The sequence below is a fragment of the Nicotiana tabacum genome, chromosome 24 (genome assembly GCF_000715075.1).
Source record: "Nicotiana tabacum cultivar K326 chromosome 24, ASM71507v2, whole genome shotgun sequence".
Taxonomy (NCBI): domain Eukaryota; kingdom Viridiplantae; phylum Streptophyta; class Magnoliopsida; order Solanales; family Solanaceae; genus Nicotiana; species Nicotiana tabacum.
Window position 1 is genome coordinate 43,597,917 of NC_134103.1, and position 23,817 is coordinate 43,621,733.

Consider the following 23,817-nt stretch of genomic DNA (forward strand, 5'->3'; position numbering starts at 1 on the left):
CTCTGTTGAAACCCAGTAACTGAGTATACGTTTGAGTGATTGTCTTCTGCCAACTATAGCTGATATCCTAGATAACATAGAATGACATTCATGACTTGAAGACATCTTTAACATAACAAGCATGCCTATAGGAGTATATGGTTAACAACTTTTACTTTGTGACTCTCTCTTGTTTGCTTAGAGCAGTGATTCCTAAGAGGATTATGTAGGTGTTATTGTACGCAAAAATGATTCTAAGTTGACTTCTTAGCTTTTGAAACCTCTTGAAACGCTTGATATCCTATGGCCATGTGTGATGACATAGTTCTGCACCATGTACTCTAACAGTGATTACTTGCTAAAGATGCTTTTAATTTGAAGCATGTGTTAATGCCCTGATTATTTATGTCATTTTACCTAAGTGGTTGTTTTAATTCCTAAATGGTTGTTCTGAAACTATTTATACCTTCACTTGACTAAGCTCTTAAAACATGTCATGTTTATATGAGTTGAGGCATTACATTGGACATAGTTTTATGTATTGAATCGTTTTGGATGATTTAATTATTGCATTTATATTCACTAGTTCATGTAATCGAGAGAGGCATAACTTGTGATATCCTTGCATTATATTGTTGGTTGAGTTCTTTAATTCTTCTTAGTAATTGTGAGGCTAGTTGAATCATTGATTAAACCTAATTAGGAGGATAATCGAAAGAAATTTTTCTAAAGACCAATCCACTACGCATTATTGCATATCTTCACGTACTTAAATTGGTTCATCTCGTAAGGTTAAGACTTAATCAAGAGAGGAGTTTTTACTGAAAGTTTGAACTAATATTTAAGTGAATTCGAGAGACTCACTTGAACATTAGAAGTGAATTATCTAGAGTTAGATCCCGAATAATTATCTTGCACCTTTCCTATCAACCCCTATTTTTTCCCATTGATAACTTCCTTGCTTATCTTTGTTTCGATTGGCATTAGTCGATAGCTTTAGATTCTTAGTTAATTTTAGTTAGAAATCATATAAATCTCAATTGTTGATTCTCTTGGATATCGATGAAGCTAGAAACTACGAGAATACTGTTTAAATCCAATCCCTGTGAATACAATATTATACAATACTATATTTGATTAGCGAGCATAATTTAAGTGTGGGTTTCGAGCTCGTCATTAGGCCTTGCAGCGGAATTCGAGCGTGATGGATCTTGGCATGTTGAACGGTTGGTTGCCCTTTGGTTATAGTCTTCCTATTTGTGGCATATTGTGCTATCCCTTTCTCCATGGTTATGGTCATGCACTTCGCACATTCATTGTTGTTATGCATATGGTTGCTGATTGTGAGTACCATGGTTCGAGGTATTCCATGTGGACCGGTGTTTGGATTGGGTCACGTATCGCAATGGTGTTATATTGGGATATGATCCTTGGTGCTTATTCTTTATGTTTTGTTTCTCCTCAGTGAGATAGGTACATAGCACTACGCTTTGTGGAGGTGTTTGGTTCTCCTTCCATCACTGGTTACATTCGAGTTATTGCTCGGTTGGTGCACGGATTGCATGGTATGTGGATCTAGGTCGTATTGGTGTGGAATGTCGGTCGAGCAGCGTGTACTGGCTGATATGAGGTTATTGAACTCGGAATAAGTTCCATGGGATTTAATTAAAGTATTTTTGGAAGAATAATGTCTCTAGTCAACTTCGAATTTGGGCTATGGTTCTTATCAAGCAAGAGGGCTCCACGACTTATTGATCTGATGAGTGGTTATTGTATCTGTGTGTTTCTTTCATCATTGACAATGTATGAAGGTTCAGAACAAGGTTTAAGTTGAAATGAGGTTCGTTACCGGTACCGGGTTTTTTAATGGGCAGCTAATGTGGTAGGAATTTATTATTATGACTATCTGAGTTGTGTTATATCATATGATTGTATCTTGGATTATGGTCATGGATTGATACAGCTTGTTCAGACTTATACAATGTATATATACAAGATTGGGGTCTTATGATGAGTTCTGGGTGTTGGAGCTTGATTCTAAGATTTATGGACTAAGGTTGAAATAAGGATCTTCAATTAGGTTGTGTTGTCAGGCTTATATGGATTGTGGTGACTTGGTATCACCAATGGGTATATGTGTGATGAATTCATACAGCGATTTAATGGCTTTGAAATGACTCTTGGCGCGTTTGAGGACGAACGTGTGTTTAAGTGGGGGAGAATCTAGCGACCCGACCGGTTGTTTTGAGCATTTGCATTCAGTTCGGTGGTTTTAGGTCATGCGTAGCTTCATATGGTGTATTATGACTTGCGTGTGTGGTCTATTTTGGTCCTCGATTTGTTCGAAATTGATTTAGAAGAATGATTCTTAAATAGGAAGCTAAAAGTTGAAAGAGTTGACCAAGTTTGACTTTTGTTTATTTGACCTTGGATCAGAGTTTTGAAGGTTCCATTAGGTCCGGATGGTAATTTTGGATTTGGGCGTATTCCCAAATTTGAGAGGCATTTCACCACATGGATTGAGGTTTTGATTCGGTTTTGATTATATTACATGATTCTATCTTCGATTTTGGCATTTGATTAATGTTTCTAAAAGAGAAACTTGGGGTTTTTGTTAAAAACTTTCCTAAAGTGAAAATTTGGGTTTTGAACATCGATTCATTATCGAATTTGAGTGAAATTAGTATGGTTAGACTCGTATTTGAATGGGTTTTTGGAATTTGTGAAGTTTTGTCAGGTTTCGAGATATGGGCCCCAGTTAACTTTTAGTATTTGATTAAAGATTCGACCTTTATCATTTGGGTTTGTTTCCTGTGGCATTATTTGATGTTTTTGAATTTCTTTTGGCTAGTTTCGAGTCATTCAGAGGTTGATTCGTGCAGGATGGAATTTCTAGAGTGTTGTTTAGCTTACTCGGTATTTGATTTTGCTTTTTCAATGTATGTATCATATCTAAACTTTGATTTGAGGGTAGATATTCCTGAGAACAATGATATTTGAGATGGGTTGGGGTGACGCACGTGCTAGGTGAGGGGCGTGTGTGGGTGCGCCGAGAAACTCATGATCCGGGTAGTTCTTAGGCTATTATCTACCTTATTTTTCTATCATGCTTCTTTGCTATCATGTTCTCTCCATTTATATGACTACATTAGATATTATTCATGCTAGAAATCATGACTAGGCCATCTGCTTAATTGTTTGAGTCATGATAGGGCTATTTTAGCCATGTTGAGCTAGTTGCCTTAACCGTAGTCATACTGTAAAGTCATAATAGCTGCATCTACATGTTATATCTCTATCTCTTTACCCTTTTGATATACTATCTCACCTGTTATTGGCGTTCTTGTACATGACATGAGTCTGAGATGTATCTGTGGCACATTGTGTTATTCCATGTTGTATAATTGGATTATGTTTCTGTGAGTTGTGAGATTATTGAGATTTGAGCGGATAAATGAAAGATGTGAGCCATAAAGCCGTATTGTGATAGTTACTAGGATAGGGTTGTAGGCCGCAACAGGCGATATTGGATTTACAATTATTTAGATCGGGTTGCAAGTCGCAACAGGCCATTATGGCTTATTTGTTACTTGGATCGGGCTGCACGCCGCAACATGTCATATTGACTTTTGATTAGCTCTTGGGCACGATCCGTCCCTCTGGAGTCTGTCATGTTAGCAATAGGCACAGACACAGTGATATATACACGTGCTTTGGTGAGGGGCATTGATGCCAGGCATCCATACAATGCTGAGTGATAGTGTGTGTGATGAAGTTGGGCATTTGAGACAGGCATCTGAAGTGTGCTAAGAGTGTGTGTACTGGATGATATCACTGTGAAATTATTTACTTGACATGTATATCTAACATGTAGTCATAGAAATGTATTTTTCTCAAGATAGACGGTAATATGACATTTGATGACTTGACACATATATTGACATGTATGAGTAGAGATGTATTTTCTTTATGCTAGACAGTAATATGACATTTGATGACTTGACATATATATTGATATGTAGGCGTAGAGATGTATTTTTTTTATGCTAGACGGTAATATAACAATTGATGGCTTCACATATATATTGACATGTAGGCGTAAAGATTTATTTTCCTCGTGTTAATTGGTAAATGAAAAGGGTTATCTATTGTTGAAAGTGTGGAAAGATTACAGTTCTTTGATAGACTCACATCTTTTGTGATTCTGTGAAATAGTTGGACTTTAACTGTTATACTCGTAAAGTATGTCTACATTTCCCGTATTTGTGACCTAGATGAATATGATACCTATTTAGTTATTTATTATTACTCGTAACATGTCTAGAATGAGGAATATATATCTCTATGCCTATATGTCAAATATACATGTCAAATCATAAATGTCACATTACCGTATAGCATGAGAAAAATGCATCTCTATGCCTACATGCCAGGTATACATGTCAAGTAATCAAATGTCTTGTCATTGTCTAGCATGGGGAAGGTACATTTCTATGCATACATGTCAACTAAACATGACAAGAACGTAGTTTCACACTAAACTTACTAAGTACGCACAATCCTAGCACACTTCAGGTGCCTGGCTCAAATGCACCAACAACGTTACCATGGATCCATCAAAATAATCACACTTAGCACTGTACGGGTGCCTAGCATAACTGCCCATCATTAATCACGTATATGAAATTCTATACCTGCGCTCACTGCTGGCATGTCAGACTCCAGAGTGGCAGATCCTACCCAAGAGCTAATCATAATCACTTAGCCTAATAGTTGGGCCTGGTGAACGCATAGCCTCAAATCAGTACAACTTAGCCCAATGTGGGGCCTTGCATATTTTCCACTTCAATATCAATATAACTATTGCGACGTGCAACCCGATCCAAATACCAATATAAATACGGCACTATGGCCCACATCAGTCATCAATCCACTCAAGTCTCGATATGCAAACATCTCACATAAATATTATATAATTATATAACACGGAATGTCATAATATGCCATAAAAATAGTTTAAACTTGTGTCACGTACAAGGACACCAATAACAGATGACGTCCATACCTATCTTTGAGAGGCTACAAGGCATTTAAGATAAACATCCCATATTTCATTCCTTACCGTGCGACATTAATTCAGCTTGAAGCATATCCCTTTAAATTCCCTTCACCCACTCGTATGTTATGTGAGCGCTCGGTATCAGCTGTGCACCGACGGCTTGTGATTCCATGGATGGGGTGCGAGACATGCTTTATGTGTTTTGGGTGATAGGCTAGTCTGTAGGACTTGATGCTGGGTATTTATTGTAGCTTGTGCTTGGTGGTTCCAGTTATGTGAGCTTATGCTTTTGGACTTATATGTCTGATAGTGTCCCTGGAAGTGGGACTTATAGCTCGGTGAGTGGTTGGATGGCTGTGTGATGAGTATGACGTGACTGCAGTATGCATTTAAATACTTTGGATGTGGCGAGAAGAGTTTGCTTGGGATGTGGAAAGGGCTATTTGGTGCTTGATTTTTGTCTTGATGTGTTGTACAGTCTCGAATTTTAAGCGTGTTAAGGGATCTTTCATGTTGTTCATGTGTGGGGTAAATTAATTCTCATGTTTAGTTAATGAGCTTAGACTCAGGGAGATTTAGTGAATACATAGTGGTTGTGACTATGGTAGGGTGTAAGGAGGTGCCAGTTTGAGGCTAAGCAGGTGGGTTATTTCCTGCGGTATGTTCTGATGTGTATTATCTCTATGATGTTTCTGTGGAGAGTTTCTCTTACTGGTGGGTTATATGCGTTGCAATTTGAGTTTGGATTGCTTGAGGAAGTTGTCTTGACTATCATGGGGATGGATGTGAGTCAATATATGATTCGAGGTATTTTTATGATTAGTGCTACGCGGTTCATGAAGAATTTTGTTGAATTACAATACATGATTATCGTAGTTATGGAATAAGCTTTGTGGGATATCAGATATCATGTCATATGGCTTCAAGCTAAGTGGGGGAGTCTGCTATCAACAATCAAAGTGCATGGTTATGTGTTGTACGGGTTTCGATCTGAGGCATGTTTGAGGATCAGCTATGACTTGAAGAAGTTGGTTTTGAGGATGACTCGGGTAAGAAAATTTTTGGATGCATGATGTAATACACCTTATGGATATATGGAAGTCTTTGAATGGTTTAGGTTAGCTGCTCATGATGGATGTAATGTAGTAAGAAAATGGATTCACTCAGTTGCCTAGAGGTGTGGATTATTTCTTGGGGCATTGGTGTGCTGATGGAGCACAGGTCGTCCGGCTCGGTTGGGCAATGCATTTGAGATTTGAATAGGGTGGATGAATGTGGCATTTGAGAATTTTTCAAATTTATATATGGCTAAGATTTGAGGTTTGCATTGGATGGTGTCGGTACTCGCGGTATTTCTGTATTATTATGGATTATATTTTTCAGTATCAGAGAGATTAAGGAAATGACTTCAGATTCACATAAGGTCACTTCAGAGTGAGTATCTCGAATGCGGTATTTTAAGTGCTTAAAAGGTAATAAAATGGCTTATGGACATTAGGATGACGTAGTTTCATGCTAGGGTCTCTTGTGGTGCGCTTTGGGTAAGGATCGTGGTGTTATGGCAGGAAGAAGTGTTAACTTGAAGGCAATTCGGGAGGAACTAGGAGAACTAGGACATCTTTTTAGTGGGTTAGATCGGCGCGGTAATAGATATGATCAGTTCTTTGGGTTCTTATGATGTGGTAAGGCTGTACCGGTATTTTGTGGCAATACTGTTGAATCTGATGAGTCGCGTGACTTAGTTGAGGTAGGGGATTTTATTCGATGGCTTGGTCTTGTGCTAATGGTTTTCCAAGAGTTCTCGATGATTTATACCATGGCTTGAGATGGGTATTTTCTACCGATATGAGAATGCGTTGCGGGTTGTTATTTTCTCTTGGATGGGATCAAGTGGAAGGCTTCTGGCTGATAGGGCATGTATCTTGATTGTGATGTAGAGTTGTTAATTAGATTCTCGTGCTTTTCATATGATGGCATGATAGATGCGGTGTGATGTGTGGGATCGCGGTTTACATGTACAAGGTTGCGGTTCAATTTTGAAGGGAAGCTCATGTATTTTAGATAGCATGGACGGTCTCAGATGTTTAGATGAATGCTAGTACTAATTGGTATTACCTAAGAAGGGTACGTATTTCAGAAGGCGCACTGTGTTTTGACTTACAGATGCTTCATTGGTATTGCGGTACTCGCCTGGTAGATCGACTACTGATATTCAGATTTTGTTATGTGGCACGGAAGAATTATAAAAGTATTTCTCATGGGATGATAGGGTATGAGAGATGAGTAAGTCATTCGAGTGGTGGAGATGGGATCAGATATGGTGATTCTTTTGTATTCCTGTGATTTAGAGATTGAGAGTCTCAGTGGTGGACTATGCCATTGGTTGTGGACTATAAAGATATGGCCAGAGTTAAGCAACTAATGGTATGTGTTATTGTCAGGTTATTGTGGACTCTTGGAGGATTATTTATCTATTTGTGGATGACCGGAACTTATTTTGGGGGCCCATTGGTTGGCCTGATGAGGATGTGTACTCTACACCAAGTCGGATTTGTTTACTCAGCACAACTATGGTGAAGGATGTGTCATCGCTCAGAGTTGATCTTATTCGTGTCTGTTGGATTCCATGCATTACTCTTCAATGCTGCAATGGGTTGTGATATTATTGACCATTTACCCACATGGTGTGTTCTATTTGGGCCGCATGGCAAAATTCGAGCGAGATGGTTCTTGGGGTGTTGAATGGTTGAGTGCGCCTTGGTTATGGTCTTTCCTGTTTGTGGTATTGGGCGAAATTTATTGATTTGCATGTGGTTTTTGATTTTTAGCATTATGGCTTGAGGTATTTCATGTGTACCAGTGTTTGGATTGGGTCACGCACTGCGGCAGAGTTATATTGGTCTATGATTCTTTGTGATGATTTCAGGTGTTTTGGTTCTCCTATGTGTTGGATTCATAGCAATGTGCTTATGGTGGTATCTGTTGAGCTTGCAGAACGGTTCTCTCATTTGAGTCATGTTTTCACTTTTGGGTACATTTGAGTTGTTCTTTATGGGTGCATTGATTGCACGGTTTTGTGGCCTTGGGTTGTTTTGGTGTAGTATGTCAGTGGCAGTGTGCTAAGGTTCAGAACAAGGTTTTATATGATATGAGGTTAGTTATCGGTACCTTGTTTGTTATTGAGCAGCTGTGGAGGTCGGAATATATTGCTATGAGTATCTTAGCTATGTGGTATATTATGTGATTACCTTTTGGGTTGTGGTTATGGCGTGATTCGGCCTGTTAAAACTTATACAATGTATAGATATGAGAATCGGGTCTTGTAATGTGTTCCAGAGATTGGGGATTTGATTCTATGGTTTATGGACTAAGGTTGAAGTAAAGATCTTCGATTAAGTTATGTGGTCAGGATTATATGGATTGGGGTGATGTGGTGTACCTTGAGTTTACATAGTGATTGGATGCCTTTGGAATGACTCTTGGCACGTTCAAGGACGAATGTCTATTTAAGTGGGGGAGAATGTGACGACCCGATCGGTCGTTTTGAGCTTTAGTGTTCCGTTCAGTGGTTTGAGACTTTGAGTATCTTCATATGATGTATTATGACTTGCGTGTATGGTCGGTTTTAATTTTTGAGTGATTCGAGATTGATTTGGAAGAATGACTCTCGATTTGGAAGCTTTAAGTTAGAAGAGTTAATCATGGTTTGACTTTTGGATAAACGGACTTGTAAATAAGTTTTTATGGTCCCGATTGGTTCGTGTGATGATTTTGGACGTGTGCGTATATTCAATTTCGTTTTTGGAAGTTCCTAGAAGGATTCTACACTATTTGTTGAAAGTTGGCAATTTAAAGAACTTATGCGTTCATAAGTTTGACCAAGAGTTGACTTTGATGTTATTGGAGTCCAATTGGTGTTCCGAGACTTTGGATATGTCCATATAGTTTAATTGAACTTGTTTGCAAAATTTGGAAGTCATCTGAAGTGTTTAAGTTTGATTCGGACACTCTTTTGAAAGAATGAAGATTTAATAACTTAAGAGAAATTCTATTCCGTTTGAGCCTTGATTCATTGTTATGATATTCATGTGGATGTTTTGAGGCTTTGGATAAGTTTGGATAATGTATTTGTACTTGTTGGTATGATTGGATGGGGTCCCCAGGGGCTCGGGTGTGTTTAAGTTAAGGATTTGGAGTTTGACCATGGTCAATATCGGGTCTTGATGACCTCTTTTCGGTGTTTTGAGTGCGCGAGCAGGTTCATAGCGTGTTTTATGATTGAAATGAATATTTGGTTTGTGTCCGGGAGGTTCCGAATGAGTTTTGGGTGCTAAAACAAAGATTTTTTTGTTGTTGATTTTCTGGTGTAAAATAATTACGAAAATGTCATTTTTGTTCCTTAAATTTTCAGACTTCCTTGAAAACTTCAAAACATTAGATCTCCTTCATTTTAAGGCAAAAACTGGGTAATTCAAAAGGCTATCTAGGGTGTAATCTCGCAAGGATTATGTTGGGATTATCAAATATCAATTTCAGGGTCATCTAGGATCTGATTCGAGCTATAACAACTGCTGCATTATTTTACTTGTTCCGAAATATAGTCACTTTTTCTCACATGTCTCTGGAGCTCGGATTTGAGCGATTTTGGAGGGAAGTTTCCCAATTTGGAATGGGGTAAGTATTATTATTCAGTTTTAATTAAATTTCATGAATCTATCTCCGATTTTGGATTTGGATTATGAATTTTAAAGAGAAATTAGGGAGTTTTGTCTAAACTTTCCTAAAGTGAATTTTTGAGTTTTGAACATCGATTTAGAGTCGGATTTGAGTGAAATTAGTATGGTTGGACTCGTAATTGAATAGGTTATCGAATATTTTGGGTTTTGTCGGGTTCCAAGGTGTGGGTCATGGTTTGACTTTTTTGTTGACTTGGAGTTTTTGATTAAAGATTCGACCTTTATCGATTGGGCTTGTCTCCTATGGCATTATTTGATATTTTTGAGTTGCTTTTGGCTAGTTCTGAGTCGTTCAAAGGTTGATATGCGCGAGATAGCATTTCTAGAGTATTGTTTGGTTTGCTCGGTATTTGATTAGACTCGTTCGAGGTAAGTAACATTTTTAAACTTAGAATTTAGGGTAATTATCCCTAGGAACCATGTTATTTGTAATGTGTTGGGGTGAAGCATATGCTAGGTGACGGGTGCGTGGACGTGCACCGGGAAAATCATGATCTGAGTTTACTTTTGGACTATGTTGCTATCATGTCTTGTTGTATCCATGTTTTTCCTACTTTTTAGATTAACTGAGCTAGGATTCATGCTATAAATTATATTTAGGCTATATGGCTACATGATTGAGACTTGATGAGACTATTTTCGTTATTTTGGGTTATCTGATTTAACTGTAATTATACAATCAGTCATGATTCATCATTTGCATATCATATCTCAGTCTCTGTTCATCATTCATCGTTACATCGCATGTTATCATTGTTTTACCATATGTGGAGATATTGGGCTGAGTGGTATGAGATTGTGAGCCCTTGAGACTTGAAAGGTTGATGTCTGAGGTTAGCCTTAGAGCCGTGTTGAGAGTGTTATTATGGATCGAGCTGCACGTCGAAACATGTAGGCTTATTATTATTGTGGATCAGACTGCATGCCTTAACATGCCTTATAGGCTTTATATTAGCGCTTGGGAAGGATTTGCCCCTCCAGAGTCTGACATACCAGTAGTGAGTACAGGCACGATTATATATATGCATGTGCTTTGGTGAGGGGATAATGAGCCAGGCACCCGTGCAGTGCTGAGTGATTTTGTGTGTGTGTGTGATAAATTGAGCATTTGAGATAGACAACTTGTGTATGTTTGAGGGTGAAAGTACCTGGGACTATCACAGTGAAATCATTCATTTGACATGTAAGCATAGAGATGTATATTTCTCATGCTAGACAGAATATGATAATTGTTGACTTGATATGAAAATTGACAAGTAGGTGTAGAGATTTACTTTCCTCATGCTATCTAGTAATGAAATGTCTTATCTGTTGTTGAATGTTTGGGATAAATCATAGTTTTATGATATACTCATATTTTGGTGATTTCGGTGAAAGATTTAGACTTTACTATTATACTTGAAAAGCATGTCTAATTTTCCGTAAGTGCGAACAAACTGAGCATAATATCTTTTTAGTTATTACTTTTACTGCCTACCATATATTATTACGAGTTGTTATTGTCTATTGGTGTTAGACTCTAACCGTTTTATGCGCTTGTCGCTGCTTTCAACCTGAGGTTAGGTTTGTTACTTATTGAGTATGGAGTCGGTTGTACTCATACTATACTTCTACACCTTGCATGCAGATCTTGGAGCTGATGTTGCTGTGAATGGTGGGAGCTGGCATTGAAGATGTACCTGCGTTCCAGTTACCGCTACCACTTGTTCTTGGTAGAAGCTCCTGATTTAAACTACCAATCCTTGGGTTATTGTATAGAAATTCAGTTATTTCATCAGTTATTTCATGGTAATCTCATTTGGATTGTGTTTAAGGATAATTGGCTTACCTAACGGGGTGGGTTAGGTGCCATGACGACTAGTTGAATTTTGGGTCTTGACAAGTTGGTATCAGAGCTCTAGGTTCATATGTTCTACGAATCTTGAGCAAGTGTCTAGTAAAGTCTTGCGGATTGGTATGATGACGTCCATACCTATCTTCGAGATGCTACAGGGCATTTAGGATAGACATCCCATCTTTATTTCCTTATCGTGCGGTATTAATTCATCTTGAACCATATCTCTTTGAATTCCTTCCACCCACTCATATGTTATGTGAACGCTCGGTATCGGCTGTGCACCGATGACTTGTGATTCCATGGATAGGGTGCGAGACGTGCTTTTTGTGTTTTGGGTGATAGGCCCGTCTGGAGGACTTGAGGTCGGTTTTTGACCGTAGCTTGGGCTCGGTGGTTCTAGTTTTGTGAGCATATGCTTTTGGACTTATATGTCTGGTAGTGTCCCTAGGAGTGGGGCTTATGTCTCGGTGAGTGGTTGGATGGCTATGTGATGAGTATGACGTGACTGTGGTATGCATTTAGATGGTTTGGATATGGCGAGAAGAGTTTGCTTGAGATGTAGAAAGGCCTATTGGGTGCTTGATTTCTATCTTGATGTGTTGTACAGTCTCGAGTTATGAGCGTGTAGAGGGATCCTTCATGTTGTTCATGTGCGGGGTGAATTAATTCTTATGTTTAGTTAACGAGATTAGAATTGAGGAGATTTAGTGAATACATAGTGGTTGTGACTGTGGTAGGGCGTAAGGACGTGCCAGTTTGAGGCTAAGTAGGTGGGTTATATCCTGTGGGATGTTCTGAGGTTGTATGAACCCTATTATGGTTATGTGGAGACATTTCTCTTACATGTGGGTTATATGTGTTGCAATTTGAATTTGGATCACTTGAGGAAGTTGTCTTGACTGTCATGGGGATGAATGTGAGTTTAACAGATGGTTTGAGGTATTTTTATGATTAGTGCTCCATGGGTTCATGAAGGATTTTGTTGAATTACAATACAAGATTATGGCAGTTATCGAATAGTGCTCCATGGGTCCATGGGATGAATGTGAGTTTAACAGATTATGCCTTGTAGGAGTGATTCCGAGCTATGTAGATGTTATGGAATGAATTCAAGTAATTTTGAGCTTAGCAGCCTGAGTAAAAGCCCAAGAAATTAAGACGGGATCATGTTCGTGGATCAACGGATGATAGTTAAGAACGAACGAAGAATCGAGCAGGCATATTGCGCAGTTCTAATAAAATGCACATAACATTTTGCTCGGAACTCCGTTTGGGCTCCACAATATATTTTTGGAAAGATGATTCAAAGGGATACAACGTTCATGTTTTACGTTGTTTCAAATTTCTAACAGAACAGGGTGACAAGTGCACGGCCACTCACTAGTCATGCATATGGTGCAGAATAGTGTGAAAAGTGCGCGGACAAGTGCGCGGGTACACTTCCAGGTGCGCGGCCGTGCACGTACAATTCCATAAAAGTGTCCTTTTTCACTAAGAAAGGGTAGTTTCATCCGGGATTTGTTTTGGGGCGGATTAAATACCTCGAAACACCATTTTTGAGGGACTTTTGACATACCTTAGACCTAGGAAAAGCCAAGGAGAAGAGGGAGAAGCAAGAGCACAAGGATTTCATCCATCCTTCCTCACTCAAGATCCGGGTTTGGAATGTATTTATGTTTTCCTCTACTTTTTATTTCATTTGTGAAGAACTTCTCCATGTCTATGGAGTAGAACCTTTTGGGTTTTGATGGATTTGGTGTATTGATGGTTGTTTGTGGATTATAACTCTATTTTTATGTATTTGAATCATTTTTGGAAGATTTAATTGTTGCATCTATGTCTTAACTTGTGATATATTTGCACTATATTGCTGGTTGAGTTCATAGATTCTTCTAAGTAATCGAAAGAGGCTAGTTGAATCCTTGATTAAACCTAGTTTGGAGAATAATCGAAAGAGATTCTCCTAAAGGCCAATCCATTACGAATTATTGCATATCTTCACCGAGCTTAAATTGGTTCGTATTGTGAGGTTAAGACTTAATCGAGAGAGGAGTTTCTACTAAATAATTGTACTAATAATTAAGTGAATTCGAGAGACTCACTTGAACATTAGTAGTGAATTATCTAGAGTTAGATCCCGAATAATTATCTTGCCCCTATCCTATCAACCCATATTTTCTCCCATTGATAACTCCCTTGCTTACCTTTGTTGCAATTGTCATTAGTAAATAGCTTTGGATTCTTAGTTAATTGTAATTAGAGTTTATATAAATCTAAACTGTTGATCCTCCTGGATAGCAATCTAGCTATAAACTACGATAATACTATTTAAATCCAATCCCTGTGGATATGATAATTAATCTATACTATCTTTGACTAGCGAGCACAATTTAAGTGTGTGTTTTGCGCTCATCAAATTTTGGCGCCGTTGCTAGGGATTGGCAATCAATAGTGTTTGAAATAGTTGTAGTGCTAATTCAGGAATTAGGTTTTAGTTTTTTATTTTTTTTCTTTTCTTTTTTCCTTTTCTATTTTATTTTATTTTCTATTTTATTTTCTTTATTTGTTAACTTCTTTTCAAAAATTATTTTGTAGTTCCTAATAAGTTGGAGAAGATACTATAGATATTTAACTCTAAATGCTGTGAAGATGGAGTGCAACCAGCCTAAGAAAACGGTTTGAAGAGTTAGCAACTGAATATTATCAGCGGTTTCCTATGTGTTTTAAATGCGGTGGAAATCATCTATGGGTTGATTGTCATGCAGGTATGTATTCCTCCTGTGGTTCGTATTTTGAATAGTCTCACTCTATTTCTAGTCCATACATGTATGAGGATTCATATGAGCACAATCTTGACTCTGGTTGGGATGAATACCTTTATTATAACTTGAATGGAAGTGAAGTGAGACAACCACCTCAAGAGGAGAACGGTAGCTTGGAAGAGCTTATGTATAAGTTCATAAATAAGCCGGTAGAGAGATTTATACAAGATGATGAAGCCATGAACAACCTAACAATGCAAGAAAGTCAAATAATATGTGCACTTTCAGAAAGCTCATTGCATTGTGATGGTGAATATATGGAGGAGATACCCTGTGAGAATGAGCCTACCCAAGAGAATGAGCATCCATACTGAGAGCTTTTCTCTGTTCAAGATGACTCTGATTCAACTGAGGTGATTGAAAATAAGGTTGTGGTTGAGTGTGAAGCAACAGAAGAAGAGTTCAAACCCCATCCACTTTTCCACATTTGCAACATTTTAGTAGAAGAGAATGATAAACAAATAGTCTTGGACATACCAGAGGAATATTCACTTGACCTTTCTTCTTTGTTTTTTTATTCTAACCTTGATCATGTGAATTTTATTTTTGGGGATTTACAGGAATATGTATGGATTGATCCTTCTGAAAGAATGCAGAAACAAGTTAAGGATCATCATGAACGAGCAATTCACCGCTCAAGATGCGGACAAGAAAGAAAGAAAAGAGTAGGTTTTGCATGTATCCTTAGAAGAATTGGGCTTAATGAGCTCCATAAAGAATCCCAAGGAGCGAAAACGAGGAATAAATTCAGAATTAGGGGTGGAGTTCATAAGTTCTCGGAAAAGAAGAAAATTCAGGGAAGTTTTCTTTACCTTATGCTTTTTAATTGTGTGTTATGGGGACATGCCACTACTTATAGTGTGGGGTGGGGGATATGTTTGTATGTATGTTGTATGTATATTAATTTGATTAGTTTCTTTTGGTTAGTAGTAGTTTGATAGAAAAATATTGAAAACAAATCCATAAAAATTGAAAGAATTTCGAATTTTCCCGACGATGGATATCATTTGACGGGTTTCTTGAGGGAATTAAGTGGAAAGAAAAAGAGAAAAAGATTTTCTTTTGTAGGTAGTGTATCAATTCCCCCTTGTTTTTTCTTTGTGTCGCGGTTCTTTTCCAAGGGTTTTGTTTGAACTGGGTATAGTTAGTTTTTATTTATGTTAGGAGTAGGGAACCTTGTGCTATGATTTGAACTGAAAGCAATGCCTCTTGACTTTGTTATGCCTTGAGAATAGTAAGTGCTTTAGTTGTGACGGTTAGGCTTAGTTTTTGACTCTTTGATAAGTGCCTTAATTTGTATTATCTTAACTTTGCTTAATTGCTTTGACTAGAGTGTCTTGATGAGGCCAATACTGAGTGAGTCATGTTCCATGTGTGTGTGAAATTTTTGTGTTATTCTGTACATTGCATTTGCAAAGGGAAATAGTAGTTTTATTAAGTCTTGGAAGTGATATAGGCGTTTCTTTGTTGAGCCAGATATATGTGTTTACCTACCAAATTGCTATGTAATCATAGTTAACCTATTGAGCCTGTAATCCTATTTCTTTGGCAACCACATTACAAGACATATCCAGTTATTTGAATTGATTATCGATTTGAACCAATTACCTCACCTGAGCACTTGAAATTATTAAGAACTTTGTAAAAGTTGAAGTGTGGGGTGGTTGGTTTGGCTTTTGAGTAGAACTACTGAAATAAGGAGAAAGGTGCAATGATTTGAAAAAAAATAAGAACCACTTGAATTGAAAAAAAACAATAGTTGTATTGTTGTGAACGAGATTCATTAATAAGTGGTAACTCTTGATGTAATGGTGCTTAAATAAATTGGGGGAGTTAACGCATGTTGATGTCAAGGTGGAGTATTGTTTGACATACGTGTGGGGGTTTGAATGTTAAAGTGTATGTATTAGGGTGCTTAGGGAGGTGTAGTCACTCTTATATCTAAATGTATCCTACCTGTCCCGCAGCCTACATTACAACCAGTTAAAAGTCCTACTTGATCCTTGACTGAATGAGCTCAATTAGTAGAGTAGTACACTACGGGCAAGCCTATGGGTGCATCTTTTGTGGCACATGAATGTCGTTTCTGAGAGTGAGTGAATTCTTTCTATCTTGAGTTTCTCATTGTTCTTGAATTTTATTTTTTGGGGAACTACTCTCTTTTGTTGTGTGAGGGCACTTGATTCATGAAGAAAATGTAATTCTTGATCTATATGTTAGAGTAAGTGAGTAAGTTGTGAATAATGCGTGGTGCTTCTGAGTCAATTCTTGAGGTGAAGATGTTACACTATTGTGCTTAGTCTATTTTAAATATTCTTGGTGTGATGAGTTAGGAGAGTTGCTTAGTAAGGTTGTGTCTATATATAGTGTGGTTTGATTGCTGGAGGACGAGAAATGGTTTATGTGTGGGGTGTTGATGGTAGGCTATAATCTCATATTTTAGTCGATTATTACATTCCAATTTATTGTACTTTAGTTGAGTTTGACCTTTAATCGCTAGTGTTTTGTACTAATTGTGTGTTTTATGCCTTGTACGAGTGATTCCGAACTATGTAGATATTATGGAAAGAATTCAAGTGATTTTAAGCTTTGAAGTCTGAGTAAAAGCCCAAGGAATTAAGCCGGGATCGTGTTCGGGGATCAACGGATGATAGTTAAGAATGAACGAAGAATCAAGCAGGCATATTGCGCAGTGTCTAGTAAATTGCACATAACATTTTTCTCCGTTTAGGCTCCACAATATATTGTTAGAAAGCTAATTCAAAGGGCTGCAAATTTCTCTTTTTACGCTGTTTCAAATTCCCAATAAAATAGGGTGACAAGTGGGCATCTGTGCACTAACCACGCATATAGGGAAGAACAGTGTGAAAAGTGCGCAGGCACACTTCCAGGTACGCGGCCGCGCACGTCTAACTCCGGAAAAGTGTCCTTTTTCGCTAAAAAAGGGTAATTACGTTTGGGATTTGTTTTGGGGCAGATTAACTACCCCAAAACACCATTTTTGAGGGACGTTTGACATACCTTAGACCTAGGAAAGCCAAGGAGAAGAGGGAGAAGCAAGAGAATAAGGATTTTATCCATCCTTCCTCACTCAACATCCGGGTTTGGATTGTATTTATGTTTTCCTCTACTTTTATTTTATTTGTGAACAACTTCTCCATTTCTGTGGAGTAGAACCTTTTGGGATTTGATGGATTTGGTGTATTGATTGTTGTTTGTGGATTATAACTCTATTTTTATGTATTTGAATCATTTTTGGAAGATTTAATAGTTGCATCTATGTTCACTTGTTCTTGTAATCGAAAGAGGCATAACTTGTGATGTATTTGCACTATATTGCTGGTTGAGTTCATAGATTCTTCTAAGTAATTGAAAGAGGCTAGTTGAATCCTTGATTAAACCTAGTTAGGAGGATAATCGAAAAAGGTTCTCCTAATGACCAATCCATTACGATTTCTTGCATATCTTCACCGAGCTTAAATTGGTTCATATTATGAGGTTGAGACTTAATCGAGAGAGGAGTTTCTACTAAACAATTGTACTAATAATTAAGTGAATTCGAGAGACTCACTTGAACATTAATAGTGAATTATCTAGAGTTATATTCCGAACATTTATCTTGCACCTATCCTGTCAACCCATAATTTCTCCCATTGATAACTCCCTTGCTTACCTTTGTTGCAATTGTCATTAGTCAATAGCTTTAGATTCTTAGTTAATTGTAATTAGAGTTTATATAAATCTCAACTGTTGATCCTCCTGGATAGCAACCTAGTTATAAACTATGATATAACTATTTAAATCCAATCTGTGTGGATACGATAATTATTCTATACTATCTTTGACTAGCGAGACAATTTAAGTGTGTATTTTGCGCTCGTCATGAACGCTGGCACTGTGATATATATGCACGTGCTTTGGTGAGGGGCTTATGAGCCAGGCACCAGTATAGTGTTGAGTGATTGTGTGTGTATGTGTTGTGAAGTGGGAATTTGAAATAGACAACTTGTGTATGTTAAAGGGTGAGAGAACCTGGGAATATCACCGTGAAATCATTCATTTGACGTGTACATTTGACATGTAGGCAAAGAGATATATGTTCCTCATGCTAGACGGTATATGATAATTGATAACTTGACGTGCATATTGACATGTAGGCATAGTGATGTACTTTCCTCATGCTATCTAGTAATGATATATCTTATCTGTTGTTGAAAGTTTGGTAAAAATAAAAGTTTTCTGATATACTCATATTTTGGTGATTTCGGTGAAAGATTTGGACTTTACTATTAGACCTAAAAATCATGTCTACTTTTTCATAAATATGAACAAGCTGAGCATAATATCTTATGAGTTATTACTTTTACTGCCTTCATTATATTATTACGATTTGTTATTGGCTATTGGTGTTAGACTTTGACCGTTTTTACTGAGCTCGTCCTTGGTTTCAACCTGAGGTTAGGTTTGTTACTTATTGAGTATTGGGTCGGTTGTACTAATACTACACTTCTGCGCCTTGCGTGCTGATTTTGGAATTGATATTGCTGTGAATTGCGGGAGCTGGAATTGAAGATGTATTTGCGTTCCAATTACCGCTACCACTTATTCTTGGTAGTTCTAGATTTGAGATTCTATTTATCTACATTTCAAACATATGTTGTATCATTTTCCTATCAGTTTTGTAACTCTATGTCTTAGAAGCTCATGACTTGCACTATTAGTCCTTGGGTTATTGTATAAAAATTGAGTTATTTCATCATTTATTTCTTGTTAATCTCATTTAGATTGTGTTTATGGGTAATTGGGTTACCTAGCGGGTTAGGTTAGGTGCCATCACGACTAGTTGAATTTTGGGTCTTGACAAGTTGGTATCACAGCTCTAGGTTCATAGGTTCTACGAGTCATGAGTAAGTGTCTAGTAGAGTCTTGCGGATCAGTATGAAATGTCCATACCTATCTTCGAGAGGATACGGGGCATTTAAGATAAACATCCCATCTTTCTTTTCCTTATCGTGCATCATTAATTCAGCTTGAATCGTATCTCTTCGAATTCCTTCCACCCACTTGTATGTTATGCGAGCGCTCGGTATCGGTTGTGCACCGACGACTTATGATTCCATGGATGGGGTGAGAGACGTACTTTCTGTATTTTGGGTGATAGGCCAGTATGGAGGACTTAAGGCCAGGTTTTGACTGTAGCTTGGGATCGGTGGTTCCAGTTGTGTGAGCATGTGCTTTTGGAATTATATGTCTGGTAGTGTCCCTGGGAGTGGGACTTATGGCTCGGTGAATGGTTGGATAGCTATGTGATGAGTATGGCGTGACTATGGTATGTATTTAGATGGTTTGGTTGATGTGTTGTACAAACTCAAGTTATGAGTATGTTGAGGCATCTTTCATGCTTTTCATGTGTGGGGTGAAGTAATTCTTATGTTTTGTTGACGAGCTTAGACTCGGGGAGATTTAATGAATACATAGTGGTTTTGACTATGGTAGGGCTTAAGGAAGTGGTAGTTTGAGGCTAAGCAGGTAGGTCATTTCTTGCGGGATGTTCTGAGGTTGTATGATCCCTATGATATTTCTGTAGAGAGTTTTTCTCTTATCGGTGGGTTATATGTGTTGCAATTTGAGTTTGGATCACTTAAGAAAGATTTCTTAACTGTCACGAGGATGAATAAGAGTTTAAAAGATGATTTGAGGTATTTTTATGATTATTGCTACTTGGGTTCATGAAGGATTTTGCTTAATTATAGTACATGATTATGGCAGTTATGGAATAAGGGTATGTGGGATATCAGATATCATGTCATATGGCTTTGAGCCAAGCCGGGGAGTCTGCTATCAACAATCAAAGTGCATGGTTATGTGTTGTACTAGTTTTGATCTGAGGCATGTTTGAGGATCAGCTATGACTTGAAGAAGTTAGTTTTGAGGATGACTCGGGTAAGAATATTTCAGGATGCATGACATAGTACACCTTATGGATATATGGAAGTATTGGAATGGTTTAGGTTAGTTGCTCGTCATGGATGTAATATACTAAGAAAAGGGATTGACTCAGTTGCCTAGAGGTATGGATTACTTCTTGGGGCGGTAGTGTGATAATAAAGTATAGGTCGTCCGTCTCTTTTAGGCGGTGCATTTGAGATTTGAATAGGGTGGTTGAATCTCGAGTAGGTTCTAAAGAGTTTAAGATTCATATGTGATATTTGAGAATTTTCCGGATTTGTATATGGCTAAGATCTGAGGTTTGTATTAGATGGTGTCGGTAAGCGGTATTTCAGTATCATTATGGATTCTATATTTTTGTATCAGATAGATTAAGAAAAGGACTTTAGATTCATATAAGGTCACTTCAGAGTAAGTATCTCGGATGCAGTATTTTGGTTAAAAGGGAAAACAATGGCTTATGGGCTTTAGGACGACATGGTTTCATGCTAGGGTCTCTTGTGGTGTACTTTGGGTAAGGATCATGGTATCTGGCAAGAAAAAGTGTTAACTTCAAGATAATTCGGAAGGAACTCGGAGAACTAGGACAACGTGATAGTGGGTTAGATCGATATGGTAATTGATGTGATTGGTTCTTTGGATCCTTATGATGTGGTAAGGCTATACCGATGTTTTGAGCCAATACTCTTGATTTTGGCGACCCGTGTGACTTGGTTGAGTTAGGGATGCGGTTCTGATGGCTTGGTCTTGTGCTAATGGTTTTCGAAGAGTTCTCGATGATTTCTATCATGGCTTGAGATGGGTATAGTTTACCGGTATGAAGATGCATTGCGTGTTTTGATTTTCTCTTGGATGGGATCAAGTAGAAGGCTTTTGTTTGATAGGGTATGTATCCTGCTTGTGATTCAAAGTTGTTAATGAGATTCCCATGCTCTTTATATGATGGCATCATAGATGCGGTACGACGTGTGGGATCGAGGTTTACATGTACAAGGTTGTGGTTCTGTTTTGAAGTAAAGGTCATTAATTGTAGATAGCATGGACGGTCTCAGATGTTTAGATGAATGCTAGTAGTAATTGGTATTACTTGAGAAGGGTATGCATTTCAGAATGCGCACTGTATTTTGAATTACGGATGCTTTATTGGTATTGCGGTACTCGCCTAGTTGATGTTCAAATTTCGTTATGTGGCACAAAACAATTATGGAAGTATTTCTCGTGGGATGATCTGGTATAAGAGATGATTTAGTCATTCCAGTGGTGGAGATGGGATCTGATATGGTGATTCTTTTGTATTCCTATGATTTGGAGACTAGAGTCTCAGTGGTGGAGTATCCCTTGGTTGTGGACTATGAAGATGTGGCCAGAGTTATACATCTAATGGTATGTGTTATGGTCAGGTTATTGTGGACTCTTGGAGGATTATTTATCTATTTGTGGATAACCGTAACTAATTTTAGGGGCCCATTGGTAGGCCTGATGAGGATGTGTATTCTATATCGGGTCGGATTTGTTTACGTAGAACAACAATGGTGAACGATATATCATCGGTCATAGTTGATCTTATTCGTGTATGTTGGATTCTATGTATTGCTCTTCGATGCTGCAATGGGTTGTGAGATTATTGAACATTTACACACATGATGTGTTATGTTTTGGCTGTATGGCGAAATTCGAGCGAGATGGTTCTTGGGGTGTTAAATGGTTGATTGCGCTTTAGTTATGGTCTTTCCTGTTTGTGGTATATGGAGTTATCTATTTCTCCATGGCTATGGTCATGCACTTCGTGTGTTTGTTGATTGATTTGCGTATGGTTGTTGATTTTGAGCATTATGGATCGAGGTATTTCATATGGACCGGTGTTTGAATTGGATCACGCACTGCGGTGGAGTTATGTTGGGATATGATTCTTTGTGGTGATTTTGGGTGTTTTGTTTCTCCCTTGTGTGATGGGTTCATAGCATTGTGTTTATCTTGGTATCTATTAAGCTAGCAGAACTGTTCTTTCAATTGAGTTATTATTTCACTTTTGGGTACATTTGAGTTATTACTTATGGGTGTGCTGATTGCACGGTTTGTGGCCTTGGGTTGTCTTGGTATAGCATGTCAATAGAATCTTGTATTTGACGAGATGAGGGCATTGGATCTAGAATGGGTTCTATCTGATTTGATTACAGTAGGTTTGGAAGAATAATGTCACTAATCATCTTAAAATTTGGCTACAGTCCATGTCCGGCGAGAGAGCTCCACGACTTGTTGATCTGATGGCTGGTTATGAGTTTCTGCTTGTTCCTGTCATCATTGGTAGTGTGCTAAGGTTCATAACTAGATTTTATTTTATATGAGGTTTGTTCGGTACCAGGTTTGTTATTGAGCAGTTGTGGTGGTCGGGATTTATTGCTATGTGTATCTTAGCTATGTGGTATATCATGTGATTACCTTTTGGGTTGTGGTTATGGCGTGATTTGGTATGTTCAAACTTATACAATGTATAGATGTGAGAATTGGGTCTTGTAATGGGTTCCGGATGTTGGGGAGTTGATTCTAAGGTTTATGGACTAAGGTTGAAGTAAAGATCTTCGGTTAAGTTTTGTGGTCAGGCTTATATGCATTGGGGTGACGTGGTGTACGGTGAGTTTACACAGTTATTGGATGGGTTTGGAAAGACTCTTAGCACGTTTTAGGACGAACGTATGTTTGAGTAGGGGGGAGGGAATGTAATGACCCGATCGGTCATTTTGAGCTATAGTATTTCGTTCGGTGGTTTGTGACTTTGAGTATCTTTATATGATGTATTATGACTTGCGTGTATGGTCAGTTTTATTTTTTGAGTGAGTCGGGATTGATTTGGAAGATGACTCTCGATTTGGAAGCTTTAAGTTGGAAGAGTTCACCAAGGTTTGTCTTTTGGGTAAACGGACTCGAAAATGAGTTTTTATGGTTCTGATAGGTTCGTATGATGATTTTGGACTTGTGCGTACGTTCGATTTTGGTTTTGGAGGTTCCTAGAAGGATTCAACACTATTCGTTGAAAGTTAGCAATTTAAAGAACTTAAGAGTTCATAAGTTTCACCAAGAGTTGACTTTGATGTTATTGGACTAAAATTGGTATTCCGAGACTTTGGATAGATCTATATAGTTGAATTGAACTTGTGTGAAAAATTTGGAAGTAATCTAAAATGTTTAAGTTTGATTCGGACACTCTTTGAAAAGAATGAAGATTTAATAACTTAAGAGAAATTCTAGTCTATTTGAGCCTTGATTCAGTGTTATGATGCTCGCGTGGATGTTTTGAGGCTTTGCATAAGTTTGGATAATGTATTTGTACTTGTTGGTATGATTGGATATGGTCCACATGGGCTCGGGTGTGTTTTGCATCATTAGTTAAAAAACTAGTTAAGTCAAGGATTTAGAGTTTAACCATGATCAATATCG